General features: G+C 42.4%; 1 pseudogene; it reads left to right on the top strand.

The window, feature by feature from the left end:
* Positions 1-15033: 15033 nt before the first annotated feature.
* On the top strand, positions 15034-15452 carry LOC129040941 (large ribosomal subunit protein uL14-like; annotated as a pseudogene).
* The last annotated feature ends 359 nt before the right edge of the window (positions 15453-15811 follow it).

Raw genomic sequence — 15811 nt, 5'->3', positions numbered from 1 at the left:
ACTGGTAAGGCATTCTAAGTCACAGGATGAGATAAAAGGTCAGCACAAAATACAGGTCATAAAGACTTTGCTGATAAAACAGTTTGCAGTAAAGGAGCCAGCCAAACCCACCAAAACCAAAATGGCCATGAGAGTGACCTTTGATGGTCCTCACTGCTACACTCCCAGCAGCACCATGACAGTTTACAAATGCCATGGCAGCGTCAGGAAGTTGTTACCCTACATTGTCTAAAAAGGGGAGGCATAAATAATCCACCCTTTGTTTAGCATATAATCAAAAAATTACCAAAAAAAATGGGGTTATAGACCAGCAACCCTTGGGGCTGCTCTGTTATAGAGTAGCCATTCTTTTAATATTTCTTTACTTTCTTTTTTTGAGACGGAGTCTTGCTCTGTCGCCCAGGCTGGAGTGCAGTGGCGCGATTTCGGCTCACTGCAACCTCTGCCTCCCGGGTTCAAGTGATTCTCCGGCCTCAGCCTCCCAAGTCGCTGGGATTACAGGCGACTGCCACCACGCCTGGCTAATTTTTTTGTATTTTTTTAGTAGAGACGGGGTTTCACCATGTTGGCTGGGTTGGTCTCGATATCTTGACCTCATTATCCACCTGCCTCAGCCTCCCAAAGTGCTGGGATTACAGGCGTGAGCAACCTCACCTGGCCGTTTTTTTTTTTTTTTTTTTTTGAAATGGAGTCACATTCTTACTGTGTCTATAGAGTAGCCATTCTTTTATTTGTTTACTTTCATTTTTTTTTTTTTCTTCTTGAAATGGAGTCTCACTCTGTCACCCAGGCTGGAGTGCAGTGGCACGATCTTGGCTCACTGCAACCTCTGCCTCCCGGGTTCAAGTGATTCTCCTGTCTTAGCCCCTGAGTAGCCGGGATTACAGGCATGCGACACTATACCTGGCTAATTTTTATATTTTTAGTAGAGATGTAGTTTCACCATGTTGGCCAGGCTGGTCTGGAACTCCTGACCTCAAGTGATCCACCCGCCTCAGCCTCCCAAAGTGCTGGGCTTATAGGTGTGAGCCAACACGCTCAGCTAAAAGCTAGTTTGTTGACTTTTTTTAAAGTAAAGATATTTCTTGCACATGTGAGTTTATAGAGTGACATTAACATGGGTTACTTATAAATAAATTAAAGATCAGAGAAGTTAAATAACAAGTCCAAGACTACACAGCTAACAAGGAGCGGAGATGAAAATTGAATATACTTTTGCGTGTACCACCCGGGCTTTTCCCATTCTAACTTGCTACCTCTTATGCATTATGAGAATAATCTCCTTCTTCTCTGAAATTACTGCCAATTCACTATGAGCACCTGATGGAGGAAATAAATAAATAAATAAAATTACTGCCAAGTAAACCACTTACAGGTAACCACAACCATCAATTTTGCCTTCTAAATACTTCTTGAAAGTTTCAGTGTTCTTCATACTCAACGCCAACACCCTAGGCCAATTATGCTCATCTCTCACTCAAATATTTGTTATTGCTCTCTAGTCTCTTTGTATTCATTCTTCTAAATCTTATTCAAGGCTGAGCGCAGTGGCTCAGTGTAATCCCAGCACTTTGGGAGGTAGAGGCAGGAGGATTGATTGAGCCCAGGAGTCAAGACCAGTCTGGGCAATATAGGGAGACCCTGTAACAACTACTCTTCTGAGTGATCTTCTCAAAATGGAAATCTGATCACATTCCTGTTCTATCTAAAACTCCTTACCGGTTTCATAATGTTTTAGGATTTAGTCCAAAATCCCTAACCTGGCTATAAGTCCTTGTGAACATTTTTGCAGCTTCATCTTTTATAACTACCTTTGCAATTTTATCCCCAGTGGTCCTCCTGGGCGCTGTGCTTCAGCCACAGGGCCTCTGAACATGTGATTCCAAATGCCAGAAACATCAGATGTCATGTCAAATTTCTTTTCTCAGTGAAACCTTTCCTGATTCCTCTAGATGAGGTCGGTTCTGTCAGTTTTTACTTTTATAACACTTAGTACTTTTTCTTCATAGCACTTAAAGCAGATTATACTTAATTATTTTTGTGGTTGCTGGATTAAAATTCATCTTTCCTAATAGATTGTTAGCTTCATGAGGACAGGGATAATGTCTATTGAAAAAGCCGGCTTATGGGCTGACACAAAATAGATGCTCAGTAAGTACCTGTTGAATGAATGAACAAAACTTAAGAAGATAAACATAAATGAAAGCAGGGGCTAAGGAGAGATTGTGATGGTCTATGGTTCTGGATTTACTTTTGTGAACCTCAGAAAATCTGAGATAGGTCTCAGTTAATTTAGAAAGTTTATTTTCCCAAGGTTGAGGATGCGCCTGTGACACAGCCTCAGGAGGTCCTGACGACATGTGCCCAGGGTGTTTGGGGTGCAGCTTGTTTTATACATTTTTGGGAGACATGAGTCATCAATCAAGTACATTTAAGAAATACATTGGTTTGGTCCAGAAAGGCGGGACAACTCAAAGTGGGATGGGGGGCTTCCAGGCTATAGGTGAATTTCAACATTTTCTGGTTGACAATTAGTTGAGTTTGTCTAAAGACCTGGGATCAATGGACATTAGACCTGGGATCAATAGAAAGAAATGTTTAGGTTACGACAAGAAGTTGTGGAGACGGAAGTTTTATCATGCAGATGAAGCTTTTAGCTAGCAGGCTTCAGAGAGAACAGGCTATAAAATGCTTCTTATCAGACTGAAAGTCTGTGTTGATGTTAATGGCAGAGAGGTATAATAAGGCACGTTCAACCCCCACTTTCCTTCATGGCCTGAACCAGTCCTTCATGTTACACTTTAACAGCCCTGGCTGAGGAGCAAGTTCGTTTAGATGGTTGGGGGGGCCTTAGAATTTTATTTTTGGTTTATGCTTTGATGGCTTTTCTTACACAGAAATAATTGTGGAGAAAAAATAAGAAGCCATTTCAATATTGATTTAAAAACAAGTAGGTATGGATGCTTTAAAAACAAGTAGGTTTTGTTATGCAGCTGAAGTACATTAATTTCTGTACAGGAAACATACTCCAGGGCAGCTCATGACTGGCTTCTTCGTTTAGTTCACACTAACTTCCAAGAAAACTGAATCACAGACAGTGAGACTGTCCAGATGAGCCACGGGAACAGGACAGACTGTAATTCACTTTGTCTTATTGTTGCCTCACACAATTAAATGCTACTTGGTATTGATTACAAAGGAATGGAATATTTCCTTTTTGTTGTTATTATTGTTGTTTTTGTTTTTGTTTTTGAGACAGGGTCTCCCTTTGTCACCCAGATTGGAATGCAGTGGTGTGAACATGGCTCACTGCAGCCTTGAGCCCCTCCTTGGCCCAAGTGATCATCCCACCCCTCCCACCTCAGTCTCCTGAGTAGCTGGAATTACAAGCACACGACACCACACCCAACTCATTTTTGTATTTTTTGTAGAGATGGGGTTTTGCCATGTTGCCCAGACTGGTCTCTGCAAGGGTTAAAGAAAGAGGAAAGAAACATGAAAAGCAGCTCAGCAGTCAAAGACAGGTTTATTTTGGAGGATAAACCTGAGAGGGGTTTCTGGCCGATTTTAGTCCAGAGCACTCTCTCTTACAGATTAAGAGTATTTAAGGGTTTTAGGGTGAGAGAGCTTATTACAGGCTTGGAATGTTTCTGTGTGGAGGAGAAGTTTATTGCAGGATTGGAATGTCTCTGGTCAGAGGGGAGGTTTTCTCAGGGCTGGCATGTCTCTGGTTGGGGAGGGGTTTATCTTAGGGTTGGAAGGTTTCTGGTCAGAGATGTCATTTGTGGTTTATGCTCATGCTGATATTAGCTATTCATTAGGCTGATACCCTCTGGATTTAGGCAGTTTTTGATCAAGGGAACTTTAAAATGGCGGTGCTTGTCCAAAATGGCAATGCTCCTGCTCTGTCACTCTCAAACTCCTGGGCTCAACTGATCCATCTGCCTCACCCTCCCAAAGTGCTGGGATTGCAGGTGTAAGCCACCACATCTAGCCTAGGAATGGAATGTTTCTATTGTTAATTTCATTGTCAACTAGAAACTGAAACAGTCTCTCTTGATAGTAATATTTAAAAACATTTCAGAATCAAGGTATAATCTCTTTAGGGCTTCACCAAGGTGTACCTGGGGAAGAAAAGAAGAGATACCTCTATCTGAATGCTTGAAGCAAAGTTATGGGCTGTTTTCTTCTCCTAATATTTGTCTTTTTCTTTGCAAGTTTCCTTTTGCTTTATGAAATAGATATTACAAGGGAAATCTACATATCCTCTTTCTCTTCTCCACACAATTTTGTTATTTAGTTGGGGATTTATTTCTACAGAAAAAAAGTTGGAGCTAGGTGTGGTGGCTCACACTTACAATCCCAGCACTTTGGGAGGCTGAGGCAGGCAGATTGCTTGAGCCCAGGAGTTGGAGATCAGCCTGGGCAACATGGTGAAACTCTGTCTCTACAAAAAATATGAAAATTAGCTGGATGTGGCGGCATGTACCTGTAGTCCCAGCTACTAGCAAGGCTGAGGTGGGAGAATTGCTTGAGCCCAGGAGGTCAAGGCTTTGATGAGCTGTGATTGGGCCACACTGCACTCCAGCCTAGGCAACAGGGCAAGACCCTGTCTTAAAAAAAAAGAAAGAACAAGAAAAAAAGTTGCCCTTAGGATTAGCCAATAGGTGCATTTTTAGCAAGGTTTTTTTTTTTTTTTTTTTTTTTTTTGGTGTGTGACAGAGTCTCACTCTGTTGCTCAGGCTGGAGTGCAGTTGGCTCATTGCAAGCTCTGCCTCCCCGGTTCAGGCCATTCTCCTGCCTCAGCCTCCTGAGTAGCTGGGACTGCAGGCGCCCACCATCACACCCTCTAAGTTCTTGTATTTTTAGTAGAGACAGGGTTTCACCATGTTAGCCAGGATGATCTCGATCTCCTGACCTCATGATCTGCCCGCCTTCGCCTCCCAAAGTGCTGGGATCACAGGCGTGAGCCACCTCACTGGCCGGGTTTTTTTCAAGAATGTTCTTTTCAGTTTGCTTTCTGCTTGCTTTCCTTCCCCTCCCATCCTTATGACTTTATTCAGGACCTAGAGCCTGTGTTCGGGTCTGTATCTGGAACTTCTGGAGTCTACAGGCAGCACAGTTTCTGCCTTCAGGAAGCCCATAGTCTGATGAGGAAGATGCACATCAGCCTTGCAGTGGTGTTGGGATTTAGGGGATCTTTTCAGACTTGCTTTTCAAAAAGTTTTTCTCTTTCCTTTCTGATATCATGATGCCTACCCTGAACATTTTCTGTCCCCTTCTATTTTATGGGCTATCAGAGAGTCCAGAATTGCAGTAAATAAGAGGAAAAGAGGTCTAACGATGAGTTTTAAGGGTCTTCCTACATATGAAATGTTGGGTTTTAGTAATGGGTTTTAGTGTTGGGTCTTATAATAATCATGACTATGAACTTCGTTGCAGACAGTCATATTGGCCAGAATCCTCTAGGTGAGCAGGAGTGTTATTCTTTTTTTTTTTAATCTTATCTAAAAATGTGTAACATTTTATTCTCCAACAATGTCAAACAAATGGGTTATTGCAGGGGTAAGGTAACATATAACAAGGAATGCCTATATTTTCCTCTATTAAATATTTTGTACTTTGGCCACTTGCATGGCAGGGGTATTGAAGGATTAAGTAAGATGATAACAAGAGTGCCTGCGACATGGAGCACCGATTCATGGCAGCTATTATCAGAACTGATGCATTTTCTCAGCAACACCTGCTCTCACTGTGGGCCAGACCTGTGGCTACCTGAAGAATCCTCTGAGGCTGGGTGCGGTGGCTCATGCCTGTAATCCCAACACTCTGGGAGGCTGAGGTGGGAGGATTGCTTGAGCCCAGGTTTTTGAGGTCAGTTTGGGCAACATAGTGAGACCCCGTCTCTACCAAAAAAAAAAAAAAAAGATACAAATTTAGCTGGGCATAGTGGCACACACCTGTGGTCCCAGCTACTTGGGAGGCTGAGGTAGGAGGATTGCTTGAGCCCAGGAATTTGAGGCTGCAGTGAGCTATGATTGTGCCACTGCCCTCCAACCTAGGCAAAAAAGCGAGATTCTGTCTCTAAATAATTAAATAAGTAAGTGGAATCCTTTGAGAGGAACTTGTTGCTTCCAGTTTTCAGATTTTTATGGTTCCTGCTTTACCAGATTTCTGGGTTCGTTTGCTTGTCTGTTTGTTTGTAGAGACTGGGTCTGGCTGTGTCCCCAGGCTGGAGTGCAGTGGCCATCAGAGCTTACTTCAGCCTCAAACTCCTGGGCTCAAATGATCCTTCTGTCTCAGCCTCCTGAGTAGCTGGGACTACAGGCACGCAACACCACACTTGGCTAATTTTTAAAATATTTTGTAGGGACAGAGTCTCACTATGGTGCCCACACTGGCAGATTTCTGGTTTTTATCGTTTGAATATACATGCTACACAAATTCAACTAATGTCATTGTGAAAAACATGGGAAGAAAAGCTTTGCACCTGATAATATCTCTATGCATTTGCCTTTTCTAGACATTTTATATAGATGGAATCATATAATATGTGGTCTTTGTGACTGACTTCTTTCATTTAGCATAATGTTTTAAAGGTTTGTTCATGTTTTAACACATTCAGTACTTAATTCTCCTGTATTGTTGAATAATATTCCATTGTATAGATATACCACATATTGTTTATTCGTTCATCAGCTGATGGACATTTGGGTTGTTTTTACTTTTTGGCTATTACAAATAATGCTGCTGTGAACAAGTTTTTGTGTAGACATATGTTTTTATTTCTCTTTGGTATATACCCAAGGGGTCATGTGGTAACTCTAAGTTTACCCTTTTGAGGAACTGCCAGACTATGCCATTTTACATTCCCACCAGCAGTGTAGGAAACTTCCAGTTTCTTCACCTAACCAATACTTGTTATTATGTGTCATTTTAATTTTAGCCACGCTATTGGGTTTGAAGTGGCTCTTTGTGGCTTTTTGCATTTCCCTAATAACTACTTTTGCATATCTTTTCATACGTTTATTGGCCATTTGTATACAGGCATACATTGGAGATATTGGAGGTTTGGTTTTAGACCGCTGCAATAAAGCTAATATCACAATAAAGTGAGTCACACAATTTTTTTGGTTTCCCAGTACAGATAAAAGTTATGTTTATATAATACTGCAGTCTATTAAGTGTGCAAATGGCATTATGTCTAAGAAAACAATGTGTATACCTTAATTTTAAAATGCTTTATTGTCTGGGCATGGTGGCTCATGCCTGTAATCCCAGCACTTTGGGAGGCTGAGGCAGGCAGATCACTTGAGGTCAGGAGTTCGAGACCAGCCTGGCCAACATGGTGAAATCCCGTCTGTACTAAAAATACAAAAAATTAACTGGGCGTAGTGGCACGCACCTGTAGTCCCAGCTACTCAGGAGGCTGAGGCAGGAGAATCGCTTGAACCCAGGAGGCGGAGGTTGCAGTGAGCCATGATCGTGCCACTGTACTCCAGCCTGGGCGACAGAGCGAGACTCCATCTCAAAAATAAATAAATAAATAAATAAATAAATATAAAAAAAATTAGCCAGGCGTGGTGGCATGAGCCTGTAGTCCTAGCTACTTCAGAGGCTGAGGCAAGAAAATTGCTTGAACCCAGGAGGTAGAGCTTGCAGTGAGCCGAGATCACACCACGGCACTCCAGCCTGGGCGACAGAGTGAGACTCCATCTCAAATAAATAAATAAATAAATAAATACATACATACATAAAATGCTTTATGGCCTAAAATGCTAATAATGATCACCTGAGACTTCAGTGATTCTTAATCTTATTGCTGATGGAGGGTCTTGCCTTGATGTTGAAGGCTGTTGACTGATCAGGGTGATGGTTGCTAAAGGCTGGGGTGGCTGTGGAAATTTCTTAAAATAAGACAACAATGAAGTTTACCACATTGACTCTTTTATGGAAGATTTATCTGTAGCATGCAATGCCATGTGTTAGCATATTACCACAATAGAATTTTTTCTTTTTTAACTATATTTTAATAACTTTTTGTTCATATTTTTCTTTTAATTTTTTTTCATACCAGTTCAAAATCCTCAAGAAGGAATAATTTTTTTTTAATTGGTGTAAATTCTTTCAAACCTTGCCACTGCTTTATCACGTTGATGGAATATTCTAAATCCTTTGTTGTCATTTCAGCAATATTCACAGCACCTTCACCAGGAGTACATTCCTGGTTTCTCAAAACACCGCTTTCTTTGCTCATCCATAAGAAGGAACTGCACATCCGTTCAAGTTTGATCATGAGATTGCAGCAATTCAATCACATCTCCAGGCTCCACTTCTAGTTCTAGTTCTCTTGCTATTTGCACCACATCTGCAGTGACTTCCTCACTGAAGTCTTGAGCCCTTCCAAGTCATCCATGAGCATTGGAATCAACTTATTCCAAACTCCTGTGAATGTTGTCATTTTTACTTCCTCCCACAAATGTTCTTAATGGCATCCAGAATGGTGGATCCTTTCCAGAAGGTTTTCAACGTATTTTGCCCAGATCCATCAGAGGAACCATCTACAGCAGCTACAGCTTTAGAAAGTGTATTTCTCTTTCTTTTCTTTTTTTTGAGACAGTGTTGCCCTGTTGCCCAGGCTAGAGTGCAGTGGCACGATCTAGGCTAACTGCAACCTCCGCCTCCCAGGTTCAAGCAATTTTCTTGCCTCAGCCTCCCAAGTAGCTGGGATTACAGGTGCGTACCACCATGCCAGGCTAATTTTTTTTTGTATTTTTAATAGAGACGTGGTTGCACCTTGTTGGCCAGGCTGGTTTCAGGCTCCTGACCTCAGGTGATCTGCCCGCCTCGGCCTCCCAAAGTGCTAGGATTATAGGCATGAGCCACTGTGCCCGGCCAGTATTTCTTTTTCTTTTTTTTGAGACAGTTTCACTCTTGTCACCCAGGCTGGGGTGCAATGGCGTGATCTTGGCTCACTGCAACCTCCACCTCCTGGGTTCAAGCAATTCTCCTGCCTCAGCCTTCTGAGCAGCTGGTATTAGAAGCACCCACCACCATGCCCAACCAATTTTTGTATTTTTAGTAGAGATGGGGTTTCACCATGTTGGCCAGGCTGGTCTCGATCTTCTGACCTCAGGTAATCCACCTTCCTCGGCCTCCTAAAGTGCTGGAATTACAGGGGTGAGCCACCACGCCCGGCCAGTATTTCTTAAATAGTAAGACTTGAAAGTCAGAATGACTCCTTGATCCATGGGCTGCAGAATGGGTGTTGGGTTCATAAACATAAGACAACATTAACCTCCTTGTACAGCTCCTGTCAGGCCTCTGAGCCCAAGCTAAGCCATCATATCCCCTGTGACCTGCACATATACATCCAGATCACCGGAAGCAACTGAAGATCCACAAAAGAAGTGAAAATAGCCTTAACTGATGACATTCCACCATTGTAATTTGTTTCTGCCCCACCCTAACTGATCAATGTACTTTGTAATCTCCCCTACCCTTAAGAAGGTTCTTTGTAATTCTCCCCACCCTTGAGAATGTACTTTGTGAGATCCACCCCTGCCGACAAAACATTGCTTCTAGCTCCACCGCCTATCCCAAAACCTATAAGAACTAATGATAGGCCGGGCGCGGTGGCTCATACCTGTAATCCCAGCACTTTGAGAGGCCGAGGCGGGCGGATCACGACCTCAGGAGATCGAGACCATCCTGGCTAACACGGTGAAACCCTGTCTCTACTAAAAATACAAAAAATTAGCTGGGGGAGGTGGCAGGCACCTGTAGTCCCAGCTACTCGGGAGGCTGAGGCAGGAGAACGGCCTGAACCCGGGAGGCGGAGCTTGCGGTGAGCGGAGACCGCGCCACTGCACTCCAGCCTGGGCGACAGAGCGAGACTCTGTCTCAAAAAAAAAAAAGAATACAAAAATTAGCTGGACGTGGTGGCAGGCGCCTGTAATCCCAGCTACTTGGAAGGCTGAGGCAGGATAATCGCTTGAACCCAGGAAGTGGAGGTTGCAGTGAGCCGAGATCCTGCCACTGCACTCCAGCCTAGGCAAGAGAGTGAGACTCTTTCCAAAACAACAACAACAACAACAAACGTGAATGGGATGTTGAGGCAGAAAATGCCACACACACCCTACAAGGGCATGAAAAGGTTTATTATTTATATAATGAGACTTTCTGTGGAGAGTAGGGTGGCTCCCAAGCAGGTCCAAAAATAGCTTGAGAGAGGAGCAAAAAGAGACTGGCCTGGGAGTATTAGGATATTTGGAGGTAGGGCCAGGTGAGGGTTCCATGTGTGTTTGGACTTCCTGATGGTGCCAAAGGGTGGAGAACTAGCTTTTATCAGCTTGCCCAGGTGTGAGACAGAGGGGAAGAGGAAGGTGTGAGACTTAAAAGCTATCAGCAGCCAAACATGAAAAAAAGACTATACGTGACCTGTTATTATAGTATGTGACCCAAAGATGACAATTTTTTTGATCCCAGCTAGTTGCAGCTGATACTGAGGTTTCAACGTGACATATTTTTATACAGACAAAATATCAAACTATTACATTTGAATTTCCTTTTTTTAAAAAGGACTGAGTCATATACACAAAAGACATTCTCACTATATCCCACCCAATTCCCAAGTCTTGTTACATCCTACATTATTTTCCTTTTGACCAGTTTCAAAAAGGTGCTCCCACTGCTGCCGCTAGTAATAATAAATGAATAATAATGATGATGACTCCATAACCCACAGTAGGGTATTATCAATTGTATCTCTGGATCAGAGGCCAGGGTGGCTTGGCAGGAGCTCAAGAAACTGCATACGAGATGGTGTTCAGTGAGAAAAATGCACTGTGCAGTAATTAACGTAACAGTCGCATCTAGTTGGGATGGCAGAAAATTTGCTCATGAAGGCCATTTGTTCCACTTTGATGGAGTCAGTCAAATAAAATCATTTATTATTGGCTCAAGTATGCTTTACAGGGCTGTAAAGTCAGTTCATGCTGGCCCAAGGAAAAGTCCACCTGCGGTGAATGAAGATCCTCATGGAAGTCATGTTGCTCAAATTTTTGCTGTAGTTCATACTGATGTAAATATTGAGCAGGGAAATCCTTGAAGCTCCATGTGTATTTTCCAGTGATACTTGAGAGGCAGTGAAAAGAAATTTGCCAAACAGTTGCAGGGACCAGCCCCACAGGGTCGGTGGGCTTCTCCCTGTGTGCGGCGACGAGAGAGTGTAGAAATAAAGACACAAGACAAAGAGATAAAAGAAAAGACAGTTGGGCCCAGGGGACCACTACCACCAATGCGCGGAGACCGGTAGCGGCCCCCAATGTCTGGCTGTGCTGTTATTTATTGGATACAAAGCAAAAGGGGCAGGGTAAAGAGTGTGAGTCATCTCCAATGATAGGTAAGGTCACGTGGGTCACGTGTCCACTGGACAGGGGGCCCTTCCCTGCCTGGCAGCCGAGGCAGACAGGGAGAGGAGACAGAGAGAAAGACAGCTTATGCCATTATTTCTGCATATCAGAGACTTTTAGTACTTTCACTAATTTTTTACTGCTATCTAGAAGGCAGAGCCAGGTGTACAGGATGGAACATGAAGGCGGACTAGGAGTGTGACCACCGAAGCACAGCATCACAGGGAGACGGTTAGGCCTCCGGATAACTGCGGGCAAGCCTGACTGATGTCAGGCCTCCACAAGAGGTGGAAGAGCAGAGTCTTCTCTAAACTCCCCCAGGGAAAGGGAGACTCCATTTCCCGGTCTGCTAAGTAGCGGGTGTTGTTCCTTGACACTTTTCGCTACCACTAGACCACGGTCTGCCTGGCAACGGGCGTCTTCCCAGACTCTGGCATCACCGCTAGACCAAGGAGCCCTTCTGGTGGCCCTGTCTGGGCATAACAGAAGGCTCGCACTCTTGTCTTCTGGTCACGTCTCACTGTGTCCCCTCATCTCCTATCTCTGTATGGCCTGGTTTTTCCTAGGTTATGATTATAGAGCGAGGATTATTATAATATTGGAATAAAGAGTAATTGCTACAAACTAATGGTTAATGATATTAATATATAATCATATCTAAGATCTATATCTTGTATAACTATTCTTGTTTTATGTTTTATTATACTGGAACAGCTCGTGTCCTTGGTCTCTTGCCTCGGCACCTGGGTGGCTTGCCGCCCACAAACAGTGAAGCAATGAAAGCATAATCTCACACGGGGAGGCCAAGACCATCGTCAGGTCCAGCAGAACCACAGACTGAACCTCAGTGGTGATTCTAGGGCATTCTGCCTGTTTTGTATTTTCTGTGCTCTTTGGTGTTTGGCTTCTTTCACTAAACATCATGCTTATGAGTCATCCATATTGTTGTGTACAGCAATTGGTGTAAGTTCACTCCTAGTGTTGTGTGAATATTCCATAGTTTACTTATCTCTCCTGATGTTGATTGTCATTTGCGTCATTGATAGTTTGGGGATATTATGCATATTGTTGCTAGGAACATTCTTATATATGCTATTTAGAAATATATGAGTGCAGGTGCATTTCTCCTGGTTATACATCCAGAAGTGCATTCACTGGCCCATAGGGGATGTGTATGTTCAACTGTAGTAAATAATACCAAATGATTTTCCAAAGTGAATTATGAGGCCGGGCACGGTGGCTCATGCCTGTAATCCCAGCACTTTGGGAGGCCGAGGCAGGTGGATCACCTGAGATCAGGAGTTCAAGACTAGCCTGGCCAACGTGATGAAACCCCATTTCTACTAAAATACAAAAAATTAGCCAGGCGTGGTGGCAGGCAGCTGTAATCCCAGCTACTCAGGAGGCTGAGACAGGAGAATTGCTTGAACCTGGGAGGTGGAGGTTGCAGTGAGCCCGGATCACGCCACTGCACTCCAGCCTGGGCAGAAAGAGCAAAACTCTGTCTCAAAAACAAAACAAAACAAAACAAATAAATAAACAAAAAACCCAAAAGTGCATTATGAGAGTTCTAGTTGCTCCACATCCTCAGCAAAATTTAGTATTACTAGTCTTATTTTGGTCAGTGTTTTTTGTTTGTTTTTTGTTTCTCGAGACAGTTTCTTTGTCACCGTGGCTGGAGTGCAGTGGTGCGAATACAGCTCACTGCTGTCTTGGCCCCTGGGCTCAAACAATCCTCCCACGTCAACTTCTTGAGTAGCTGGGATCATAGGTGTGCACCACCATGCCCAGCTAATTTTTTAACTTTTTCGTAGAGAGGGAGGTCTCTTCATGTTGGCCAGGTTGGTCTCAAAATCCTGGGCTTAAGTAATCTCGCTTCAGCCTCCCGAAGTGCTGAGATTATAGGTGTGAGCCACAGTGCCCGGCTGTGTTAGTGGTTTTAATGTATATTTCACTGATAACTAACAAGACTGAACATTGTTTTATATGTTTATATATTTCTTGTTCATTTGGATATCTTATGGGAAATTCAAGACTTGGCCCGTTTTTCTATTGAGTTTTCTGGCTTTTTAAAAAAATTGATTTTAAGGAGTTGTTTATATGTTCTAGATACAGGTAGTTTGTCAGATGTATATATTGAAAATATTTCTCCTACTCTTAATTTTTTCACTCTCTTAATGTGTCCTGATGAACAGAACTACTTACTTTTAATGTAGTCCTATTTATCAAATTTTCCTGATGTTTAATGCTTTGTATGCCGTTTTAAAAACTTTTTGCCTATATTCAGCAAACAGCATTCTAATTTCTCAACTAAAAGTTTTACCTTTCATATTTAGATCTATGATGTATATTGAAATGATATTTATCATGTGATATTAAAAAATACATATGTATATATTCATAAATGTGCCCCTAACATTTATAGGTCCTGGGCCAAATGTAAAATGGAGAGATGCATTTCTTTTTCTTTTCCTTTTTTTTTTTTGAGATGGAGTCTCGATCTGTCGCCCAGGCTGGAGTGCAGTGGCACCATCTTGGCTTGCTGCAACCTCCGCCTCCCGGGTTCAAGCAATTCTCCTGCTTCAGTCTCCTGAGTAGGTGGGACTACAGGCACATGCCATCACACTGGGCTAATTTTTTGATTTTTCATAGAGACAGGGTTTTGCCATGTTGGCGAGGCTGGTCTCCAACTCCTGGCCTCAAGTGACCCACCTACCTCAGCCTCCCCAAGTGCTGGGATTATAGGCATGAGCCACTACACCTGGCATGAGAGTTGTATTTCAAATGACTAAATATTTACAAGATATAAATCAAACTGACAAACTGTGAAGTGAAATATATTTTATTCCCCTACTTTGACAGATCTACCTTCACAATGTCAAAATTGAAAAATACAATCATAGTCATGTTTTTATGTGATTGACATTTGGAAAAATATCAAAGATTACAGAATTTCTTTATTATTGGACATGTCTGGGTGTTCTGTTGATGGACTGGTGTTTTCACATGAGTGGTAAATTCATTCGTAATTCAAAATTATTATATATTTATTCCATAAAGTTATTTTTCTTAATTTTATCTAAATCATTAATTTTGTTATCATCAAGATTTTGACGTAATTTGTCTTCTATTAACAGTAAATATCTAAAGAAAAATAAGATGTAGCTATAGTCAAATGAACAAAATTTGAATATATTTTAATCAAAAGTTCAATATGTGTTATCCAAGTTATTCATCTTCTAACACATTCAATATCACCTATCAAAATTAAAAAGCTAGGTTGAGCACGGAGTCTCACACCTGTAATCCCAGTGCTTCGGGAAGTCGAAGTGGGAAGATTGCATGAGCCCAGGAGTTTGAGACCAGCCTGGCAACATGGTGATACCTTCATCTCTATAAAAAAAAAAAAAAAAAAAAATTTAAATTAGTCTGGTGCGGTGGTGCATGTCTGTGGTCCCAGCTACTCAAGAGGCTGAGGTGGAAGGACTGCTTGAGCCCAGGAGGTGAAGGCTGCAGTGAACTGTGTTTGAGCTACTGCATTCCAGCCTGGGCAACAAAGCAAGACCCTGTTTCTAAAAAAATAAGTCAATTGCCTTTTTCCTTCTTTCTGGCGTTCAAGATGTTGAAGCAAGGACGTGGTGAGTCCTCTGGTGCAAAATTCTGGATTTCCTTGGGTCTTCTGGTAGGATCCCTGATCAACTATGCTGACAATACAGGAGCCAAAAATCTGTATATCATCTCCGTGAAGAGGATCAGGGACGGCTGAACAGACTTCCCTGCCAGTGTGGATGACATGGGGATGGCCACAGTCAAGAAAGACAAACCAGAGCTCAGAAAAAAGGTACCTCCAGCAGTGGTCACTTGACAACGAAAGTTATATGGAGAAAAGATGGTGTGTTTCTTTATTTTGAAGGTAATGCAGGGGTCATAATAAAAAACAAAGACGAGATGAAAGGTTCTGCCATTACAGGACCAGTAGCAAAGGAGTGTGCAGACTCGTGGCCCCGGATTGCGTTCAATACTGGCAGCATTGCATGATTGTCTGGTATATTTGTAAAAAAAAATCCTAAAACCCATTAAAAAGTATTTGTCCTCTGCCTCCTCAAAAATAAATAAATAAATAAATTTAATTAAAACATTAAGCAGAGGTGTGTTTCTTGAGAAAAAATTAAAAAGCAAAAATAAATCTTATTTTATAGACTTTTTTCCTTTCTGTTTTTTTTTTTGTTTTTTTTTTTTTGTGAGACGGAGTCTTGCTCTGTCGCCTAGGCTGGAGTGCAGTGGTGTGCTCTCGGCTCACTGCAACATCTGCCTCCTGAATTCAAGCGATTCTCCTGCCTCAGCCTCCCGAGTAGCTGGGATTAGAGGCACCCGCCATCATGCCCGGCTAATTTTTG

This window comes from Pongo pygmaeus, chromosome 6 (genome assembly GCF_028885625.2).
Source record: "Pongo pygmaeus isolate AG05252 chromosome 6, NHGRI_mPonPyg2-v2.0_pri, whole genome shotgun sequence".
In the NCBI taxonomy this organism is placed as follows: Eukaryota; Metazoa; Chordata; class Mammalia; order Primates; family Hominidae; genus Pongo; species Pongo pygmaeus.
Note: the sequence above shows the minus strand (reverse complement) of the source record. Positions and strands in the feature narration are given on the sequence as shown.